At 44.0% G+C, this 22,711-nt stretch overlaps 1 long non-coding RNA gene across 1 annotated transcript; it reads left to right on the top strand.

Moving 5' to 3' along the window:
• Positions 1-7,533: 7,533 nt before the first annotated feature.
• LOC139005260 (uncharacterized) lies at positions 7,534-17,678 on the top strand. The gene is made up of 3 exons (XR_011470653.1): positions 7,534-7,625; positions 11,953-12,018; positions 17,593-17,678. It is a non-coding gene; the product is annotated as an uncharacterized lncRNA (long non-coding RNA).
• The last annotated feature ends 5,033 nt before the right edge of the window (positions 17,679-22,711 follow it).

The following is a 22,711-nucleotide window of genomic DNA, read 5'->3' as shown; positions in this document are numbered from 1 at the left end:
GATAAACAAGACTGCTGAACCTCTAGCCAGGCTCCAAAGAAGCAAAGAGAGAGGACCCAAATGAACAAAATCAGAAATGATAGAGGTGAAATAACAACAGAACCCCACAGAAATACAAATGATTGTTAAAAAATACTATGAACAACTCTACTCCAACAAACTAGACAACCTGCAGGAAATGGACATATTTCTAGAAAAATACAACATTCCAAAATTCAATCAGGAAGAATCTACAAATATCAATAGGCCAATAAGAATGGAAGAAATTGAAGCAGTCATCAAAAAGCTTCCAACAAAAAAAAGGCCGGGGCCAGACAGCTTCACAGGGGAGTTTTACCAAACATTCAAGGAAGAACTAAAACCTATCCTCCTCAGACTATTCCAAAAAATTCAAGAGGAAGGAACACTTCCAAGCTCATTCTATGAAGCCAGCATCACCCTAATACCAAAACCAGACAAAGACAACACAATGAAAGAGAATTATAGGCCAATAACCCTCATGAAAATAGATGCCAAAATCCTCAACAAAATCCTAGCAAATCTGATCCAGCAGAACATCAGAAAGATCATACACCATGACCAAGTATGATTTATCCAAGGGATGCAAGGATGGTACAATATCTGCAAATCAATAAACCTGATACATCATATAAACAAATTGAGGAGAAAAAACCACATAGTCATATCAATTGATGCAAAAAAAATCAATTTGACAAAATCCAACACCCATTTTTGATAAAAACTCTCAGCAAGGTGGGAAGAGAAGGATCATACCTCATCATAGTAAAAGCCATATATGACAAACCCACAGCCAACATCATACTCAATAGGCAAAAACTAAAACCATTTCCCTTAAGAACAGGAATAAGACATGGATCCCCACTTTCACCACTCCTGTTCGACATTGTACTGGAAGTATTAGCCATTGCAATTAGACAAAGAAGAATAAACAGCATCCAAATTGGAAAAAAAGAAGTAAAACTGTCCCTATTCGCAGATGACATGATAATTGTACATAAGACACCCTAAAGATTCCATCAAAAAACTAGTAGACTTAATAAGTGAATTCGGCAATGTAGCTGGATACAAAATCAACGCCAAGAAATCTATGGCATTTCTATACGCCAATAGTGAACTTTCAGAAAGAGAGACTAAAAATCAATCCCATTTACCATCACACCAAAAAAAATTAAGATACCTAGGAATAAACCTAACTAAAGAGGTAAAAGACATCTACTAAGAAAACTACAGGAAATGGAAAAAAGAGATAGAGGAAGACATAAACAGATGGAAGAACATACTATGTTCATGGATTGGTAGAATCAATATCATTAAAATGTCCATACTACCCAAAGCAATCTATAAATTCAACACACTTCCCATTAAAATACCAACGGCATACTTCACAGATCTAGAACAAACTCTCCAAAAATTCACCTGGAATAAAAAAAGACCCCGAATAACTGCAGCTATTCTGAGAAAGAACAAAGTAGGTGGGATCTCAATACCAGATAGCAAGCTGTATTACAAAGCCACTGTTCTCAAAACTGCCTGGTACTGGCACAAGAACAGACATATAGATCAATGGAACAGAATAGAGACCCCAGAAATCGGCCCGAACCAATATGCTCAATTAATATTTGACAAAGGAGGCAAGAACATACAATGGAGACAAGATAGTCTCTTCAATAAATGGTGTTGGGAAAATTGGACAGATATATGCAAGAAAATGAAACTAGACCACCAACTTACACCATACACAAAAATAAACTCAAAATGGATAAAGAACTTAAATATATGACAGGAAACCATAAAAATACTAGAGGAATCCAAAGGCAACAAAATCTCAGACATATGCCGAAGCAATTTCTTCACTGATACAGCTCCTAGGGCACTTGAAACTAAAGAGAAAATGAACAAATGGGACTACATCAAAATAAAAAGCTTCTGCACAGCAAAAGAAACCATCAACAAAACAATGAGGAAACCCACTTCGTGGGAAAACATATTTGCCAACGTCATATCTGATAAGGGCCTAATCTCCAAAATTTATAGGGAACTCATACAACTTAACAAAAAGAAGATGAACAATCAAATCAAAAAATGGGCAAAGGATCTAAATAGACACCTATCAAAAGAGGACATTCAGAAAGCCAAGAAACATATGAAAACATGCTCAAAGTCACTAATCATCCGAGAGATGCAAATCAAAACAACAATGAGGTACCATCTCACACCTGTCAGACCGGCTATCATCAACAAATCAACAAACGACAAGTGCTGGAGAGGATGTGGAGAAAAAGGAACACTCGTGCACTGCTGGTGGGAATGCAGACTGGTGCAGCCACTATGGAAGACATTATGGAGTTTCCTCAAAAAACTAAAAATGGAACTCCCATTTGACCCTGTGATCCCACTTCTGGGAATATATTCCAAGAAACCAGAAACACCAATCAGAAAAGATATATGCACCCATATGTTCATAGCAGCACAATTCACCATAGCCAAGATTTGGAAACAGCCTAAGTGCCCATCAGTAGATGAATGGATTAGAAAACAGTGGTACATCTACACGATGGAATACTATGCTGCTGTAAAAAAGAAGGAACTCTTACAATTTGCAACGGCATGGATGGAGCTGGAGAGCATTATGCTAAGTGAAATAAGCCAGTCAATGAAGGAAAAATACCACATGATCTCACTCATTCATGGATAATAGAGACCATTATAAACTTTTGAACAATAATAGATACAGAGGCAGAGCTGCCTCAAACAGATTGTCAAACTGCAGCGGGAAGGCTGGGGAGGGTTGGGGGGCAGGAGGGAGGGGGGTAAGAGATCAATGGAAGGACTTGTATGCTTGCATATAAGCATAACCAATGGACATAAGAAACTGGGGGGTAGGGGAAGCCGGGGTATTGTCAAGGGCGGGGGAAAAAAAGGCCACATATGTAATACCCTTTGTAATGCTTTAAGCAATAAATAATAAAAATAAATAAATAAATAAATAAAAAGCTTCTGCATAGCCAAAGAAACCATCAACAAAACAACAAGAAAACCCTCTGCGTGGGAAAACATATTTGCCAATGTCATAGCTGATAAGGGCCTAATCTCCAAAATTTATAAGGAACTCATACAACTTAACAAAAGGAAGATAAACAATCCAATCAAAAAATGGGCAAAGGATCTAAATAGACACCTATCAAAAGAGGACATTCAGAAAGCCAAGAAACATATGAAAACATGCTCAAAGTCACTAATCATCCGAGAGATGCAAATCAAAACAACAATGAGGTACCATCTCACACCTGTCAGACTGGCCATCATCAACAAATCAACACATGACAAGTGCTGGAGAGGATGTGGAGAAAAAGGAACACTCGTGCACTGCTGGTGGGAATGCAGACTGGTGCAGCCACTAAGGAAGACAGTATGGAGTTTCCTCAAAAAACTAAAAATGGAACTCCCATTTGACCCTGTGATCCCACTTCTAGGAATATATCCCAAGAAACCAGAAACACCAATCAGAAAGGATATATGCACCCATATATTCATAGCAGCACAATTCACCATAGCTAAGATCTGGAAACAGCCTAAGTGCCCATCAGTAGATGAATGGATTAGAAAACAGTAGTACATCTACACGATGGAATACTATGCTGCTGTAAAAAAGAAGGAACTTTTACCATTTGCAACGGCATGGATGGAGCTGGAGAGCATTATGCTAAGTGAAATAAGCCAGTCAATGAAGGAAAAATACCACATAATCTCACTCATTCATCGATAATAAAGACCATTATAAACTTATGAACAATAATAGATACAGAGGCAGAGCTGCCTCAAACAGATTGCCAAACTGCAGCGGGAAGGCCGGGGAAGGTTGGGGGGCAGGAGGGAGGTGAGTAAGAGATCAACCGAAGGACTTGTATGCTTGCATATAAGCATAACCAATGGACATAAGACACTGGGGGGTAGGGGAGGCTAGCGGATTGTCAAGGGCGGGGGATAAAAGGGACACATATGTAATACCCTTTGTAATACTTTACGCAATAAAAAAAAACATAAATAAACCTTATCGAATAAAAAAAAATAAAAATAAAATCTGTTTTTACTTATTTTAGAGAGAAATGAAGGGAGAGGAAGAGAAAAAGGGAGAAATATCTGTGAGAAAGAAATATTGATCGCTCTGAACCACAACTGGTGACCTATTGGTGCACAGGATGACACCCATCCAACTGCGCCACACAGGTCAGGGCAACTCTGTTAATCATGTCGATAACTCCTTTGACCTACTTTAACATTTATAATTCAAACTTTTAAAGCAAGAATGTGAGCCCCATTAAATTCCTTTAGTAGTGTTAAAGATAAATATATTAGAATAAAAATGTATCAAATTCCTTAAAAGTTACGTAATTTCTATGGGGTATTGTAGATAATCGTTTTCTTTTACAAACATATATTTTAATCAATGATATGAGAAACATCCTTGCATGAGTGCTCTTTTTCAAAGTTTAATAAACTTTTTATTTGGATGCAAAAAAAAAATGTCCATACTACCCAAAGCAATCTATAAAATCAAGGCACTTCCCATTAAAATACCAACAGCATACTTCACAGACCTAGAACGAACTCTCCAAAAATTCATCTGTAATTAAAAAGACCCCGAATACCTGCAGCGACCCTGAGAAAGAAGAACAAAGTGGGTGGGATCTCAATACCAGATAGCAGCTGTATTACAAAGCCACTGTTCTCAAAACTGCCTGGTATTGGCACAAAGCAGACATATAGATCAATGGAATAGAATAGAGAGCTCAGAAATCGACCCGAACCAATATGCTTAATTGACAAAGGAGGCAAGAACATACAATGGAGGCAAGACAGTCTCTTCAATAAACAGTGTTGGGAAAATTGGACAGATATATGCAAAAAAAATGAAACTAGACCACCAACTTACACCGTACACTAAAATAAACTCAAAATGGATAAAGGACTTAAATATACGACGGGAAACCGTAAAAATACTAGAAGAATCCAAAGGCAACAAAATCTCATACATATGCCGAAGCAACTTCTTCACTGATACAGATCCTAGGGCATTGGAAACTAAAGAGAAAATAAACAAAAGGGACTACATCAAAATAAAAAGCTTCTGCACAGCAAAAGAAACCATCAACAAAACAACAAGAAAGCCCACTACATGGGAGAACATATTTGCCAATGTTATCACTGACAAGGGTTTAATCTCCAACATGTATAGGGAACTCATACAACTTAACAAAAAGAAGATGAACAATCCAATCAAAAAAAGGGCAAAGGACCTAAATAGACACTTTTCAAAAGAGGACATTCAGAAAGCCATGAGACATATGACAACATGCTCAAAGTCACTAATCACCAGAGAGATGCAAATCAAAACAACGAGGTACCATCTCACACGTGTCAGAATGGCTATCAGCAACAAATCAACAAACGACAAGTGCTGGAGAGGATGTGGAGAAAAAGGAACCCTTATGCACTGCCGGTGGGAATGCAGACCGGTGCAGCCACTATGGAAGACAGTATGGAGTTTCCTCAAAAAGTTAAAAATGGAACTCCCATTTGACCCTGTGATCCCACTCCTAGGAATATATCCCAAGAAACCAAAAACACCAATCAGAAAGGATATATGCATCCCTATGTTCATAGTAGCACAATTCACCATAGCTAAGATCTGCAAACAGCCTAAGTGCCCATCAGCAGATGAATGGATTAGAAAACTGTGGTGCATCTACACAATGGAATACTATGCTGCTGTAAAAAAGAAGGAACTCTTACCATTTGCAACAACATGGATGGAATTGGAGAGCATTATGCTACGTGAAATAAGCCAGTCAGTGAAGGAAAAATACCACATGATCTCACTCATTTATGGATAATAAAGTCCATTATAAACTGATGAACAAAAATAGATACAGAAGCAGAGCAGCATCGAACAGACTGTCAAACTGCAGCGGGAAGGTTGGTGAGGGTTGGGGGGTGGGACCGGGGGGTAAGAGATCAACCGAACGACTTGTAGCCATGCATATAACCATAACCAATGGACATAAGACACGTGGGTGTAGGGGAGGCTGGGAGAATGTCAAGGGGGAGGGGGAAAGGAGACACATGTAATACTCTGTTATACTTTAAGCAATAAAACAAAACTTTAAAAACAGACTTTGGGGAGCACATCTAGGGAACAGTCAGTGGTCCAGTGGGACTGGAGTGCAGAGTTCTTTGACAAGGAAGTAAAAGTGACCTCTTGCTAGCACTTGGGAACAGACTGAATGCAGAAGATAAAGATACGAGAAAAAAGGGCATCTGGGATTATTCTTGGGTTTCTGGTCCAAGTGGGAGGAGAATGGTATCCTTCCTTAAGACCAGGAACCCAGGACAAAGTGGGAGGAAGTAGATGTACTTAGTTTTTGACTGGGAGGGGTTGCAGTGTCAGGTGGACATGCACAGAAGCATGTAGACCGGGAACTCAAACCTGGGCTACGTGTCTAGATTTGGGAAACATTTTCCCTGCCTGTTAAATGGGGATGACAATATTTACCTCAATGCATTAGTGAGGATTAATCAAGTAACATGTATAAGGCTGGTAAACATTAAGCACTGATGTTCTGATGATGTCAGTTATGAAGATGATATATGATGTTGATGACCAGAAGGAGTGGTAGCCATGGCTAAGGGAGGACATAAGAAGAGGGACAGAATAGAACCCTTTCCTTTCCTTGATTCTCATTCTTTCTCATCAGCAAACTCTGAGAACCCACATTTGGGATGCCAGTCCCTGGATCTCCATATTTGATCCTCTTAGCATCCCAAACTCTGCCTCAGAGGCTAGGGACATCATGCAAGGTTAATAGATGCCAATGGGATAGAAGCCTTCTGGTTAGAGGAAGAGATATAGACAGGAGTCCTCACGGCTGGAGATCAACAGTCATGGTGGTAACGGTCTGTAGCTTCAGTGACTTCAGTGAAGTCAAGAACAGGCCATAGAGCAGGAATCCTTGTTGAAAATTAAACATTTAAGGGCTACGCAAGTAGGTTAGGAACTAAATGAGTAATTCTAATATTATGCATTTGAATGCCTTACATAGATAGAGCACTTTACAGTGTACGCTTTTACACCCATTATCCCATTGGAGCTATTCGTAGGTTAGGCAGGTTTTATTTCAACACTTCAGATGAAAAAATTGAGGCCAGTGTCAGGGCCAGTATTCAAACCTGGGTCTCCTGGCTCTACATCAGTTGTTTTCTCCCTTAACATGTTGTTACCAAGGAGCAAAATTCTCTTTATGAACTTTCTGCTGAGTCTGCACTTTTGGTGGGGTGGGGGTGTCTGAGTGTATAGGTTCAAATCATTTAAGCTGACTGAAGACAGAAAATGCTGCTGCTTGTGGACAAGGTGAGAGGGCCAAGACTGCAAGACTGTCTTCAGGCGAGTTCCCAGCAACCCCCCTCTCCTTGTCAGCATTACTCCTCTTTGCCTTCACAGGTGAATACATGCAAAAGACAATTAGTGGGGGAGTTACTGTTTCAGAGCTTCAGCTTCCTGAAGAGCTCCGAGTCCTTCCTACGGACAGCTGCAGTCCATTTCATAGGTAAGGTGGTCCCTCCTGTCAATTCCTCCCTTCTCTCCAGCAGGAAAGCCCCCCTTGACCTTTCACTAAAGGGCAAAGCCAGAACCATGGCATGATGAAGTTGGTTACATCCTTTCCTAGCTCTGACCTGGTTTGAGATGTTGTGCTGTCAGCCTCCAAAATTTGTGTTAGAAAAGCCTGGGGAGGAGGAGTAAGCTATCTGCCTTAGTCCTGGCTCTGTGTGCATCTACCCACTTTGTCAGCATGCTGCTTTGTTAGAAAGAGAAATGTAGGCATTTGGAAGGAAAAAACTATTTCTTCAACTGGAACCCCATGGATTTCCCAAAATATTTCTTGTTTTAACACATAAAGCAGTATGTGTTTATGTTAGAAAGCATAAAATATTCAGACTGGCTGAAAGAAGACAATGAGTAATGCCAGAACTTACATCATTTTTTAAAAAACATCTTTTATTGATTTTTTAAAAATTGGAAGGGAGAGGCATAGAGAGTTAGAAACATCGATCAGCCGCCTCCTGCACACTTCCCACTGGGGATGTGCCCGCCACCAAGGTACATGCCCTTGACTGGAATCGAACCTGGGACCTTTCAGTCTGCAGGCCGATGCTCAATCCACTCAGCCATACCGGTTAGGGCCAGAATTTACATCATTTGAATTTAAACACTACTAATACCCTAGAATTTGTTTTCTTAAAAATATGCTACACAAACACACACACACACACACACACACACACACACACGTGCACACACACATATACTTATAGCAATTTAAGTAATATATGTTTTTAATTGATTTTAGAGAGAGAAGAAGGGAGAGAGAGAATCATTGATTGGCTGCCTCCTGCATTCCCCTTAGTGGGGATTGAGCCCACAAGCCCGGTAGGTGCCTTGACTGGGAATTGAACCATAATCTCTTAGTTCCTGGGTTGATGCTCAATCACTGACCCACTCTAGCAGAGCTATAGAACTTTCACTTATTTGATTATTTTAAATATTTTTATTGATTTTTTGCAGAGAGGAAGGGAGAGGGATAGAGATTTAGAAACATCAATGAGAGAGAAACATCGATCTGCTGCCTCCTGCACAGCCCCTACTGGGGATGTACCCACAACCAAGGTACATGCCCTTGAGCAGAATGGAACCTGGAACCCTTTAGTCCGCAGGCTGATGGTCTATCCACTGAGCCAAAATAGCTAGGGCAAACTTTTAAAAAAGAAACTTTGGTACACAGCTGTATCACAAATACATGCATTACATACACATCAATATTATATTTAACTAGAGGCCTGGTGCACGAAATTCGTGCACTGGGGGTGGGGGGAATCCCTCAGCCTGGCCTGTGCCCTCTCACAGTCTGGGACCCCTTGCTCCTTACCGCCCGCCTGCTTGCTGCTCCCTACCACTCGGCTCGTTGCTCCTCAGTGCTGCCTCGGAGGTTCCTGCCACCTCCACTGCACTCACCAGCCATGAGCCCGGCTTCTGGATGAGCAGCAACCCCACTGAGGGAACTCATTGTAGCTCCAGGCCCTGGTTGGTGTGGATCAGTAGTTAGAGTATCCTCCCACGCTTCAAAGGGTCATAAGTTCGATTCCAGGTGAGGGCACATACACAGGTTGTGGGTTGCTTGGGCAACTGATCAATGTTTCTCTTTCTCTTTCCCTCTCCCTTCCTCTCTCTCTAGAATCAATGAAAAGAACATATCCTTAGAGGAGGACTTAAAAAGAAAAAAAAATGCTGGTTTCGTTCAGTGGATAGTGCTTTTGCAGGCAGACTGAAGGGTACCAGGTTGGATTCCAATTGAAGACATATACCTGGGTTGCCGGCTTAATCCAGGGCCCTGGTCGGGGATTCAGCAAGAGACAACCATTTGATGTCTCTCATATTAGTTTCTGTCTTTCTCCCTCCCTTCCACTCTCTGTAAAAAAATAAATAAATAAACAAAAAAAATCAATGCAAAAATGTCCTCAGGTGAGGATTAACCAAAACAAACAAACAAACACCCATTCCCAGTGTGATTATCGAAGGAGCATATGAAGTATTTGTTGAATGAACGGGAAGGGATGAGACTTTGCTTTCTAACTGTTTTAGCAACTCTGCAAGCCAGAGGGTTTATTTTTATTTTTAAAAAATATATTTTATTGATTTTTACAGAGAGGAAGGGAGAGGGATAGAGAGTGAGAAACATCGATGAGAGAGAAACATCGATCAACTGCCTCCTGCACACCCCTTACTGGGGATGTGCCAGCAACAAAGGTATATGCCCTTGACCAGAATTGAACCCGGGACCCCTCAGTCCACAGGCCGATGCTCTATCCACTGAGCCAAACTGGTTAGGGCCAGAGGGTTTGTTTTTCATTTTCATTGATTGATTATTTTAGAGAGAGGAAGGGAGCGAGAGAAACATCAGTGTGTTGTTCCACTTACTATGCTCTCTTTGGTTGCTTCTTGTCTGTGCCCTGCCCAGGGATCCAACCTGCAACCTTGCTGTATCAGGAGGAGGTTCTAACCCACTGCTCAGGGTGCTGCCTGTCAGGGCCCCTCAACAAAATCCCTCTGGTGTGTCCTGGCCCCTGCTGTGGGTCGGAGCTCCTCTGGCACAGCAAAGGTTTGGGTTCCATTCTGTCAGGTTTTGGGTTTGATTCCTGGTCCAGGCTGACTGCTGCTCAGCAAGTGACGGAGGACCATTGAAGTCCATGTGCTCTAGTCATTCGGGGGGACCCGGGGTTCCATGGCTGACTTGGCCGACTCTGATCCCTGCTACCCCCAGTCCTCCACCCAGGGCGACATCAACTATAAAAGCTGCATGGCCTCCAGGTAGGTCGCCCTCTCCATGGCTCACCAGGCTTGGTTTCTCCACAGTTGCCCTGGGAGGCTGATTTCCAGGTTACCAGGGAGAGTGCCCTCCACTCTGGACTTCCAGGGAGAGTCGGTTGGGGGCATGAGTGCTGGCTGACCTCTGCGGTTGCCCCACCAGCCCCAATCTCCCCTGTCTGTGGCCCCGCCCCTCCCTTCACGATAGCAGATCAGAGGGCTGCAGGCATGGCTGCACCCTGGGCCTGCACCCAGTGCCCTGGATGCTGCCATGCCTGCTGCTCCACCCCTCCCTTCTCCATTTTAGATCTGGGGGCTGCAGGCACGGCTGCACCCGATGCCCTGGGTGCCGCCATGCTTGTGGCCCCGCCCCTCCCTTCGTGATCGCATATCCAGGCCACAGGCACGGCTGCACCTGCGGCCCCACCTTTCCCTTCAAGATCACAGATCAGGGGACTGCAGGCTAGTTGGCATCCCTGGCCCCTGTGGTCCTGCACCCCGGCTCTCTCTTCCTCCGATTGCCATGGCGATCACCAGCACCCCTGACAGGGGTGTCGCCTGGCCTGCTGGGCTTTCTGATGGCATCACTGGGTGGGGGGCGGGCAAAGGCTGTCCTGACACCATTCTTCTGTCTTTCCCCTTTTGCCTCCCATCATTGCGCCTATGTATGCAAATTAGCCGCCATCTTTGTTGGCGGTTAACCCTATCTTGGCTGACAGCTAATTTGCATATACTCACTGATTAGCCAATGAAAAGCGTAGCGGTCGTATGCTAATTACCATGTTTCTCTTTTATTAGTGTAGATGACTACATAATATTAATTTTATTGTACAGATGGATTTATAAACCAGTCCTTATTTTTGAATATTGAGACTGTGTTATCTTTTGTTTTTATAGACAGGGACATAGTGGTTAAATCTCTGCATGCCATCATGATTATTTTGTTAAGATACATTGCTTAAAAGTAGAGTTGATGGACCCAAGGGGTATGCAGAATTTTAAAGATTTGGAACTGCCTTCTAAAAAGTTAGATTCATTTTCTCTTGTCACCAGTATGTATATGAGTATCCATTTCGCCAAACATTTGGCAACCCTAGGTAATATGTTTATAAAATCATTACCAATTTGATAGGTGGAAAAAAAAGAAGCTTCTTGTTTTGGCTAATTTTCTCTTTAATCAGCAGCTAGGTTATATATTTTGTCCTGTTTATTGGCAATCCATATTTTATTTTTGCAAATTATTGCCTTGTGCCCCCTGTCCATCTTTCTGTTGGTGTAGGAGCCCCATGAAGTTTAACATCCTTGGCGCAGGCTCCACTTATCACCTGGGTCACAGCTGCTCTGAGGGCTGTTCTTTCACTAGGACACTGACATGTAGCCAGCAAGGCATCTCTTACATACATTTTTTTCTAAAATCAGTTTATAAATGTCCTTGTTCACTACTGAGCCTGGGGAAAGGGATGGCCCAAAGGCCCAGGAATTCTGGATGGACTTTACATCTGTTCTGTCTTTAGCATTAATAGCTAAGAAGATAAACCTGCATTCCATACATGAGGATGATGTGCAGCTGTTACGAAATGGTGAGTCTGGGCCTCGCACCTGGGTTCTGGGTTACATAATGGGATCGGGCAAGATAGAAAGGAGGAAGGGGCAATTCCTGACGTACATGTGACATTATTTTAAATAAAGTTTACTCTTACCGATATGTTATATATAAAAATTTAAGTGAAGAGAAGAGAAAGGTAACATTATTCATCATCATACCAGTTAGATAAAAGCACTGCTAACAACATGTTCTTGTCACTGCCCCTCCATCCTATGCTCTGGGCTGATCCTGCAGCGGTGTGTAAGGCAGACATGGTTCCTTTTCCCCCTGAAGAACATGCAGTTTTGTGTTCTTTTTTACTGCCTTAAATATTTTAAAATTAATTTATACTTATAGAGCCCTTGATATATTAATATTTAAGTTATTTCAATTTTTTGCTATTCAAACAATGCTACCATGAACATTCTTATATATGCCTTCTTATATACAAGTGTAATTCTTAGTCCAGACTAGATACTAAAAAGTAGACTTTTATCATGCATGTTGAACTTAACCGAGTTTAAAGTACAACATTTTAATCTTTCCTACTATGTTAACATGAATTTCAATCACCACCTTTCCCAATTACAGACTTTTATTAACCAATATTTTAGTTCCTATTTTAAACTCATAATTTATATGCTATGATTATTATTGTTACTTTATACAAACCATAGATTTACAAAGTGTTACATGCTCACCATTCCTTTTTGTATCTGTGACCATCCCTCAGGGGTCATTTTTCTCCATTCTTCTAGAGTAAACCATTTAGAGGTGCTGGTATCTTTTTAAAAAGTCCTCACTGGAGGATATGTTTATTACCTTGAGAGGGAGAGAGGGAAAGAGAGAGAGAGAGAGAAAGAGAGAGAGAGAGAGAGAGAGAGAGAGAGAAACATCCATTGGTTGCCTCCTGCAACCTTTTGGTGTAGGGAATGACACTCCATTCAACTGAAACAGCTGGCCAGGGCTAGTGCTGGCATCTTTTTTTTTATATACACTTAAAAAATTTTTTTTATTGATTAAGTTATATTAGTGATGGTATCTTGATAATATACTCTCTTAGATTTTTTGGTTGTAAGAATTTCTTCTTACCCTCATCCTTGCAAGATAGCTTTACTAGTTTTAAAATTCCACACCAACAATTACTAACTCAGCACTTTGAAGACATTGTGCTATTATTTTCTTGCTTTCTTTGTTGCTAACTAGAAGCCTGCTATTCTTGTTTTGTTTTTTTCCTTTGTAGGTAATCCATCCTTTTCCTCTGACTGTTTTAAGATTTTTTTAAAATGTTTTTTACAAGTATAGAGAATCTATCCAATAAAGAGGGAATATGCTAATTGACCCTCATGCTGTCACAAAGATGGCAGTGCCCACACCCAATAAGGAGGGAATATGCTAATTGACTGCCCCACCCTCAGAGATGTTAGAGACCACAGCCAATAAAAAGTGAATGTGCTAATTGACCACCATGCCCTCAAAGACGGTGGTGCCCACAGCCACAAGATGGTGGTGCCCAGTCCCCTCAGCCCCGCAAGAGTGGCAGGCACGCGGGAAGGCCGAGCCTACCCCTGGTGGGCCTGGGTGCTCTGTGTGCCTGCCTCCAGAAATGGCCAGTCTCCTAAGCAGCCAGGTCGCCCAGGGCCAGCCTGAGGTGCAGACAAGCCTTGATTGGCAGCTTCCCAGATGCCCAGGGCCACCCGAGGCTCAAGTAACCAGGGCTGGCCAAGGCTTATGCTGCCGGCAGTGGCAGCAGCAGAAGTGTGATGGGGCATCGCCTTCCCCTGATCACTGGGTCACCTCCCACACCTGTGGGCTCCTGGACTGTGAGCGGGGACAGGCTGAGCTGAGGGACTCTTCTTCCAGTGCATGAATTTTCTATAGTACCTCTAGTAATATAGCAACCAGGTAACCATACCCCAATTTCGACAAGTAGCAAGTCACGGTCACCATTTCTGTTTTAAAATATATATGGTTTGTTGTTGTTGCTGTTGTTGTTTATTTCAGAAAGAGGAAGGGAGAGGGAGATAGAAACATCAATGATGAGAATTATCAATCAGCTGCCTCCTGCACGCCCCCTACTGGGGATTAAGCTCACACCCAGGAATGTGCCCCCTGGTTCATGAGTCAGTGTTCAACTACTGAGCCACGCTGGCCAGTGCTCCATTATTCTTACTCTTATCAAAGTACTAAAAAAGAGGTAGGGAGAGGAAGTTGGTAGTGTGGAGAAAGAGGAGCTGCTATTCCCAATGTCTATCAGAAGAGAAAGTTTTACCTCACCTTTCAAAACCCTTTGTTCCCTTCAGTCCCTGAAGAGCCACACCTATGTTTTATATAGGATGTACTTCTGCTGACTCCCTGCCATTGCTCTCTAGTAATTACATTTGTTAAGTATTGAAAACCTACTGTATACTATGTACTATTCTAAGCATGAAATACTGCAGTGAACAAAACTGATAACCTATCCTTCATGCAGTTTACATTCTAGTCGGGAAGGGAGGAATACCCCCTCAACAAATACATAGACATAGATGTTAGATAAGCACTGTGGAGGTCACTATCTCCATAAGGCAAGGGGTAAGAAGGGCCGGAGTGGGGCCCGGGTACCCCTCCTCTATGGGACATTTAAGCAGAGAGCCAGAGGAAATGAGGGAGTGAACCCTATGACTCTTTGAGGGATAAGCACTTGGCATGTTCAAGGGAGAACAAGAAGATCAATGTGATGGCATGGAGTGAGCAAAAGGCAGGGCAGGAGGTGATGAGATCAGAGAACAGCAGTGGGGCCACGTTGATGCGGCCTTTAGCCATGGTAAAGATTTAGGGTTTTACCTGAGTGTAGGGTGCAGCATTGAACACAGTTCTTAACTCTGCTAATGGACACTGGGAAGAGTTTAGGTAGCTTGTGATCAATGGTGGGTGGTAGAATTCATTCCAGGAGCAAATGGAAAGGATTTTTGAATTACTTATTCTTCACTATTTTTCATACCACAGTTTCCTTCCTTGATGTAGAGACAAGATGAAGAGAATGTTTGCTTTTCTAGCTCCTGTTCCTATGTCTCAGCCCTTTTGTAGTTGAGAGTGTTATGTGTTTGTCTGAAAGTCCTGGCATGAATGCCACAGGCTTGCTGTTCTGGTGTTGCAGATGCCTATCCTCAGGGGCTTTGCCCTCTGGTTTGAGCCCAGTTAGCGTTTCCTGGTGCCTGCTGTGAGGTAATATTTGAGGGATGCTGTTTGTGAGGTAGTGGTGGAATCCTGTCTCAGAGGAAATGCCTAGCAGACAACTGGAGATAGACAAGTCCTTATTGTATTTACAGCTCTTTGTCCAGAGCGTAAAATGGTAAATGACTTCTAAGGGTACTTTCTTCCACAAAGTCTGCATTACTCAGACCACTTTCAAATACTAGATCTCTTGATAATGAGCCATGTGAACTTGGGCCAGTTACTTTGCCTCTGTGCCTCAGTTTCTCCATTGGCATCATGAGGATAATAGTGCTGATCTTGAACATTGTTTTGAAGCTTGAACACAAAACATGGGAAGCACTGAGCTTTGCTGGGCACATAGATGTCTCACAAAACATCTGTGTTGAACTGACTCAGGCTTCTGGGCCAGGGGAGGGGTGGTATTGGGAGGGCAGGTAGGGACTATATTTGTAGTTAAGGTCAAGGAAAAATCAGTTTGTTTGTTGCTTCCCAGAGAGAAGCCATGCTACTGCTAGCACATAAACCATCAGCTGGTAGCATCTGCCCTCTGAGGGCTTGACCCTGGCTTCAGTTCTGACTCTGACATTTTGTATGCTGGCTGCCTTCTCTTAGGTTTTACAGTTGAGGTCTCTAGTGTATAGTTGACACCTATTTCAGCTACCATAGTTCAATTTCAGGGAAAGTATATACAGAATGGAAATCTTGGACTCCTAAGTCTATCAGAGAATTCACCTTGCCTTCCTCTTCCCACCCAGCCTCCTAGAAAGATGCCCAAATACCTAGATAGGAGGAAATTTTTCCCAAGGAAAATACTTCTAATTACACTTCCACCCATATGTAGTTCTGAGCAAACCTGTGGTTGAGAAGTGGTTCTTTAAAGGATTGTATTTTTTTCTAGATAGTCAAGCCCAACTCCTTTTTTTTTTCTATTCTAAATTGGATCAACATGAAGCTATAGACTTTGATGGGCCTGGTTGGCTTTTAGATTTGTTGAGCCCACATTCTTCCTGTCCCTATTCTCCTTTGCAATACTAGTAAGTAATTTCCTGTCTCCATCCCTCTGTTCCCACTCAACTCTAAACTATGCACCCCTATTCCTTAACTGGACCACTTTGACAGCTCCGGACATCCTGTTCCTCTCTCTACACTACTCTCCATGCAGCAGCCAGGATCTCCTTGAAACATGTACACTGGATCATGGCACGCCTTTGCTTAAACCCCTTCAGTGGCTCTCCACTGTTCTTTGGGTCAAAGTTTGGTCCCTTACCCTGGGTCACAGGCCCTGAGAAGTCTGGCTTCTGACTTCTCTCCACCCCTAGCCTACATCATGTCCCCCTCACTAGAAGGGGCAGCCACACTGGCTATTTTCTGCAGGATGACGCGATCCCTGCCTCCACTGAGATACTTTCTGCCCTTGATCTTCATGGGGCTGCCTTGGAGGCTGGCTCCCATTCTTTGCATCCCAGCTCAAATGTCACCTTCTCAGAGAGGCGTTCCCTGACTGGCCTATCTAAAGGGGTCCTTTCCAGTTAGCTGTTCTCAACATTCTGTTAAATTTCCTTTGCACTTAATTTATATTTACTTATTTTTTCCTCCACTAGAATATTAAGTTCTATTTTAAAAAATATCTATTTTTATTGATTTCAGAGAGGAAGGGGAAGGGAGAGGGAGAGAGAGATAGAAACATCAATGATGAGAATCATTGATCGGCTGCCTCCTGCACGCCCCACACTGGGGATTGAACCTGAAACCCGGGCAGGTGCCCTGACCAGGAATCGAACCATGACCTCCAGGTTCATAAGTTGATGCTCAACTACCGAGCAATTCTGGCTGGGATAGAATGTTATGTTCTTCACTGTGGGAAACCTGTCTTTCTTCTTCACTACTGCATTCTCCAGCACATGGCACGTTGCTTGATGATAGATAGTACTGTAAATCTCAATTAAGAGTTGTTGATCATTGTTTATAACAGTGAAAAATTGCAAGCAGCCTTATTGTTCACTAATAAGGTGTTCATCACAGAAATTATGATAGAATCATGTGATTGGATATTATGTAATAAGGGGGAATATTTCATGGGAAGAAAAATGTTAATCCTATTTTTGTAAAACGAAGTGTCTATGTTAGATTTTTAAGAAATACTGCAAGGACGGGGGCGTGGGGGGGTGAGTGCTTTTTCTTCCTTTCCGTTTTAAAAAACAATTTGTATTTAAATATTTTTTACAATAAAACAATATTACTTTTACAATGACAAAGAAGTATTCTAAATGAAGTTATATTATAATGTGACATGGGGGGTGGAAAACAATGGTGTTTGGGTAAACAGTTTTTGGAGCTTGAGAATCTGAGTTGACTTCCTTTCTTGTTTCAGCTCTTGAAAGTATGAAGAATGATCCTGTGGAATCTATCCAGATTCTGGTGACTACTCTTCTTCAAAATATTGAGGAATATGTTAATCCTGAGGAGAGTTCTACTTCCATTATAAGTACTAGCTTCTTCTGATTATGTAGCAGGAAAGCCCGAAAAAGAAAGAGGCACCTATTTAAGACTGTAGACAGGAAGGAGACAATGATACTGATCCGCAGGGAATTGGCTCCTAGGCCCTCTAAATTTACAGTGCAACTGGTGCAAGGGAGAGTAAAAAATACTCGCCTTATAATAGGCAACTTAGAAAAGTCAACACAGTCACAAGCACCAAAGTCTGAAAGTCTCCCTGAGGAAACTGAATTGATCCCAAAACAAGTTGCTCCTGAGTCACTGTGAACATTTAGAACTGGTGGCTAAAGCCTTTTCCACTTGTCTATTCTGACGTAAGTGCTGGACTCTGTGTAGTCTCTCCCACCTTTTTTCCAACTGGGTGGGCGACTTTGGTTTAACCCCAAATAGGTAGTTTTGATCTTAGAAGATATAGTATTCTAGAGGCCTGGTGCACAAAAATTTGTGCACTGCGGGGGGTGGGGGGGTGAAGGGATCCCTCAGCCCATCCTGTGACCTCTCGCAGTCTGGGACCCCTCAGGAGATAATGACCTGCTGGCTTAGGCCTGCTCCCGGGTGGCAGAGGGCACGCCCAATCCCTAGGTGCAGCCCCTGGTCGGGCTCAAAGCAGGGCCGATTGGGGAGTTGGGGCGCTGCCCCCTGTCATGCACAGAGCAGGGCGGATCGGGAGGTTGCGATGCCACCCCTAGTCACGCTCAGGGTACAGCCTATTGGGGGGTTGGGGCACCACTCAATGTCACACTCAAGGCAGGATTGATAGGGAAGTTGTGGCACCACCCCCTGTCATGCACAGAGCAGGTCCGATCACGGGGTTTGGGCGTTGCCCCCTGTCATGCACAGAGCAGGGCCCATCAGGGGGGTTGGGGCTCCGTACCCTGTCACACACAGAGCAGGGCCCATCAGGGGGTTGAGGAGCTCCCCCCTGTCACTCACAGAGTAGGGCCGATAGGGGAGTTGGGGCACCGCCCCCTGTCACACACAGAGCAGGGCAGATCAGGGGGTTGGGGCACTGCCCCCTGTCATGCACAGAGCAGGGCCCATCAGGGGGGCTGGGGCTCCGTACCCTACCACACACAGAGCAGGGCCGATCAGGGGGTTGAGGAGCTCCCCCCATCACTCACAGAGCAGGGCCCATCAGGGGGTTGATGAGCCCCCCCCTGCACTCACAGAGTAGGGCCGAGAGGGAAGTTGGGGCACTGCACCCTGTCACACACAGAGCAGGGCTGATCAGGGGGTTGGGGCACTGCCACTGTCACACTCAGGGCAGGGCCGATGGGGAGGTTATGGCTCTACCCTGTCACACACAGAGCAGGGCCCGTGGGGGGAGTTGGGGCACCGCACCCTTTCACACACAGAGCAGGGCCGATCAGGGGGTTGGGGCGCTGCACCTTGTCACACACAGAGCCGCAAGGTGATCAGGGGGTTGGGGAGCTCCCCCCTATAAGGCACAGAGCTGGGCCGATCAGGGGGTTGGGCAACTTCCCCTGTCACGAATAGAGCAGGGCAGATAAGGAGGTTGTGGCCCCATCCCCTGTCACACACAGAGCCCCAGGGCAATCAGGGGGTTTGGGTGCTGCCCCCTATCACACTGATCCCAGTGCCGGGAGGCCTCGCAGCTCCGTTATTCTATATTACCCTTTTACTATATAGAATAGAGGCCTGGTGCATGGGAGGGGGCTGGCTGGTTTGCCCTGAAGGGTGTTCTGGATCAGGGTGGGGGTCCCCACTGGGGTGCCTGGCCAGTCTGGCTGAGGGGCTGAGGGCTGTTTTCAGGCTGGTGGGCGACTGAAACTCCCAACCGCTCCCTTTTTTCTTTTCTTTTTTTATTCTGGGCCAGCTTTAGCTCTGAGTCCTCGGCTGCTGAAAGCAGGTTTCTGGCCTTTGTTTACCTTCTGTATTTGATACAATGTTGTGGTCCGGCTGGCTGAAGCCCGGCTGACTAAAGCAGGTTTCTGGGGTTTTGTTTAGCTTCTATATTTGCAACACAGTTGCTTAGAGTTGCAGCGGAGAGGCCGGCAAGTCAGGCGGGTAACGTTGGAGTCCGCAGTCACTGGAGCAAGCAACCCTCCCTGTTTGTTTCAGTGCATGGCTGCCGGCTGCCATCTTGGCTGGCAGTTAATTTGCATATCGCCCTGATTAGCCAATGGGAAGGGTAGTGGATGTAAGGCTAATTACCATGTTTCTCTTTTATTAGATAGGATTCCTTGTTCTTTATCTCCCCTAGGGTATTGTTAGCTATCAGTATATACATTTGTAAATAAACATTACTTTTACATCCTAAACAACATGGCTTCCATCCTAGTTTGGGGGGTTAGGGGATAAACCTGAGTGACAGCAACAGCTCTGGAAGCAGTTCCTTCTACCTTCAGGTAAAGTTTCAAATGGCAAAAGGGAGGAGTAGGGTGGTAGAATCACAGGGCACTTAGTTTTCAATCTTTCCCTCACCTCTTCACAGGTTGCATGAAATTCACATGCTTGACACATTTCCACTGGTGTATTCAGATTTCAGGTTAAAGCATAAAAGGTGGGCTTTGGGTTACATACAGTGGAGCAGCAATAACTCTAACTCTCACTCAGAAAGTACATCAGATTGCCACGAAAGCACATTATTGTTGAGATAACTTTGAATCCATTCTAATTTATTTTTTTAAAATTATTCTAGAACTTGGAGTTGAATCCTTGCTCCCTTTACCACAGACCAATTGTTACTAACTAGTTCGCTACACTATTTCAGTACTCCTGGTGCCTAATTTTTCATCTACAACATGGTATTTTAATACCTCCTGGGTGTTGTCCTCCAGTTTCCATCCTTCCCTTCTTCTCTGTTTTGTTTTGTTATAAACTATGCATTTGTTTTCCCAGAACAAAGAATATATATCCCATCCTCCCTTGCAGCTAGGTATAGCCATATAACTAAGTTCTGACCAAGTGGGTCTAAGGGCAAGTGGCATATGCAACTTCCAGGAAGTGTTCTTAAAGGCAGGGGCACATCCATTGTTGTACCATCAGTCTTCCTGGTGACTAGAATGTAGACATGATTGGAACTAAGCATCTACCTTGGACCATCAGGAGGAAGTGATATATTGGAAGTGATAGCAGAGCCAAAAGATAGACAGAACCTAGATCAGTTATGAGAATAGATCTGTTTCCCAGTTTCGATAGCTTACTCTGAAGACTGTTTATCTATTTTAACCAATCCTGAGTTTTCTGTCACCACCAAATCCAATCCTGATGGATTTACTTAATCTTTCAACATTGCTATAAGGATTAAAAGAGATCATGAATATAAAAAGCTTAGCAGTTTTTCTGGCATGAACGAAGAAGTCATGAAACAGGCTATTGGAACTTAGTTCTGAGAACTTTGAAAGGGGTGAAAAAACCAGAGAACTAGTTCCCAGTTTGGACAAATTGACTAATTTTACTTCTTTGAAGTTAGCAGTGATCAGAATGATTTTGATTGCTTCTAAATTTTATGAACTTTTAGATAAAATCTTTTTGAAACTTGGTTTCCTCATATAAAAATGAGAATATTTAAACTTTCTTCATGGGCTTTACAGAATTAAACAAAATAGTGCTATAGACTAGATATATCTAAGTGCTAAACTGTTAGTTGGACATTCTTAGTGCTGCCACGGAAGTGGGAGAGGCTCCTGCCACCACCTCTGCACTGGCCAGCCATGAGTCAGCTTCTGGCTGAGTGGCACTCTCCATGTGGAAATGCACTGACCACCAGGGGGCAGCTCCTGCATTGATCGTCTGCCCCCTGGTGGCCAGTGTGCATCATAGCAACCGGCCATTCTGCCGTTCAGTCAATTTGCATATTAGCCTTGTATTATTACTACTAGCAGCCCAGTGCACAAAAATTTGTGCACTCAGGGGTGAGGGTGAGTAGTGGGGCCAGACCCCTCAGCCAGACCTGCACCCTCTGTCATGTTCCAGGACCCCGGCCACTCCTGGCCTAGGCACAGGCCTACAGGCTTGGGCGGCCTGGCTCCCGAGGCTTCATTTTATCAAGAGAACAAAGTCGGCGTTAGTTACAGCCCTCAAAGAACCCAGTACACTGCATCTGTGCATACAACTGTCTCATTCATGTGCCTGCTTCGCCCTACTGAATTACTAACATCCTGAGGACATAGCTCTGTCTTGTCCTTTTTCAACTTCAGTGCCTGCCCTGGTGCCAGGGACCTGAGAGGGTTTGCTGAGTGAGTGAGTGATTGAGTGAGTGAGTGAGTGAGTGAATGAGTGAATGAATGAGCGAGTAAGTGAATGGGCAAATAGCTACCAGGCGGGAACTTCTGCCGCGTTGCCATGACAACGCAGCAGAAGTTCTGGCCCCACTCCCAGCTGCCTGAAGCCCACCCCGGGAAAGTTCCCGCCCTGCTCCCAGCGGCCCTGAGCCCCTCTTCTGGCTGCATACTGAATTTCTAACATCTTGAGGACATAGCTCCATCTTATCCTGCTTCGACCTCAGTGCTTGCCCTGGTGCCAGGGGCCTGAGAGGGTTTGCTGAGTGAGTGAATAATGAGTGAGTGAATGAGTGAATGAATCTGAGTAAGTGAATGAGCAAGCAGCTAAGGGGCGGGAACACGTTGCCATGGCAACACGGCAGAAGTTCAGGCCTCACTCCCGGCTCCCTGAAGCCCACCCTGGGAAAGTTCCCCCCTGTTCCCAGTGGACTGGGGCCCCTCTCCTGGCTGCATACTGAATTACTAACATCTTGAGGACATAGTGAAAGGACAGAGCAGGGCTGATAACCATGTTCCTAACTCCTCTTCAAGCAAAAGCCATAGAATGTATCAGTTGCTCAGCCAGCCCTTATCTCAGCCAATAGGAATGCAAGGAAACTAGCCTAAGGCCAAAAGTATGCTAGCCACCTCCTGTCTTTGTGTAACCAGACCCTAGCTGCACCCTGCCCTTGCATCATTAGCCCCCCCGGCCATCAATCAACCAACCAGAATCGGCCAAATCAGTGGTCCGAGTGAGCCCCCACCCCC

This window comes from Myotis yumanensis, unplaced genomic scaffold (genome assembly GCF_028538775.1).
Source record: "Myotis yumanensis isolate MYYU_CA2020_CCGP unplaced genomic scaffold, mMyoYum1.0.hap1 SCAF_3, whole genome shotgun sequence".
Lineage (NCBI taxonomy): Eukaryota > Metazoa > Chordata > Mammalia > Chiroptera > Vespertilionidae > Myotis > Myotis yumanensis.
The sequence above is the reverse complement of the archived record's forward strand: the minus strand, read 5'-3'. Positions and strand labels throughout refer to the sequence as shown.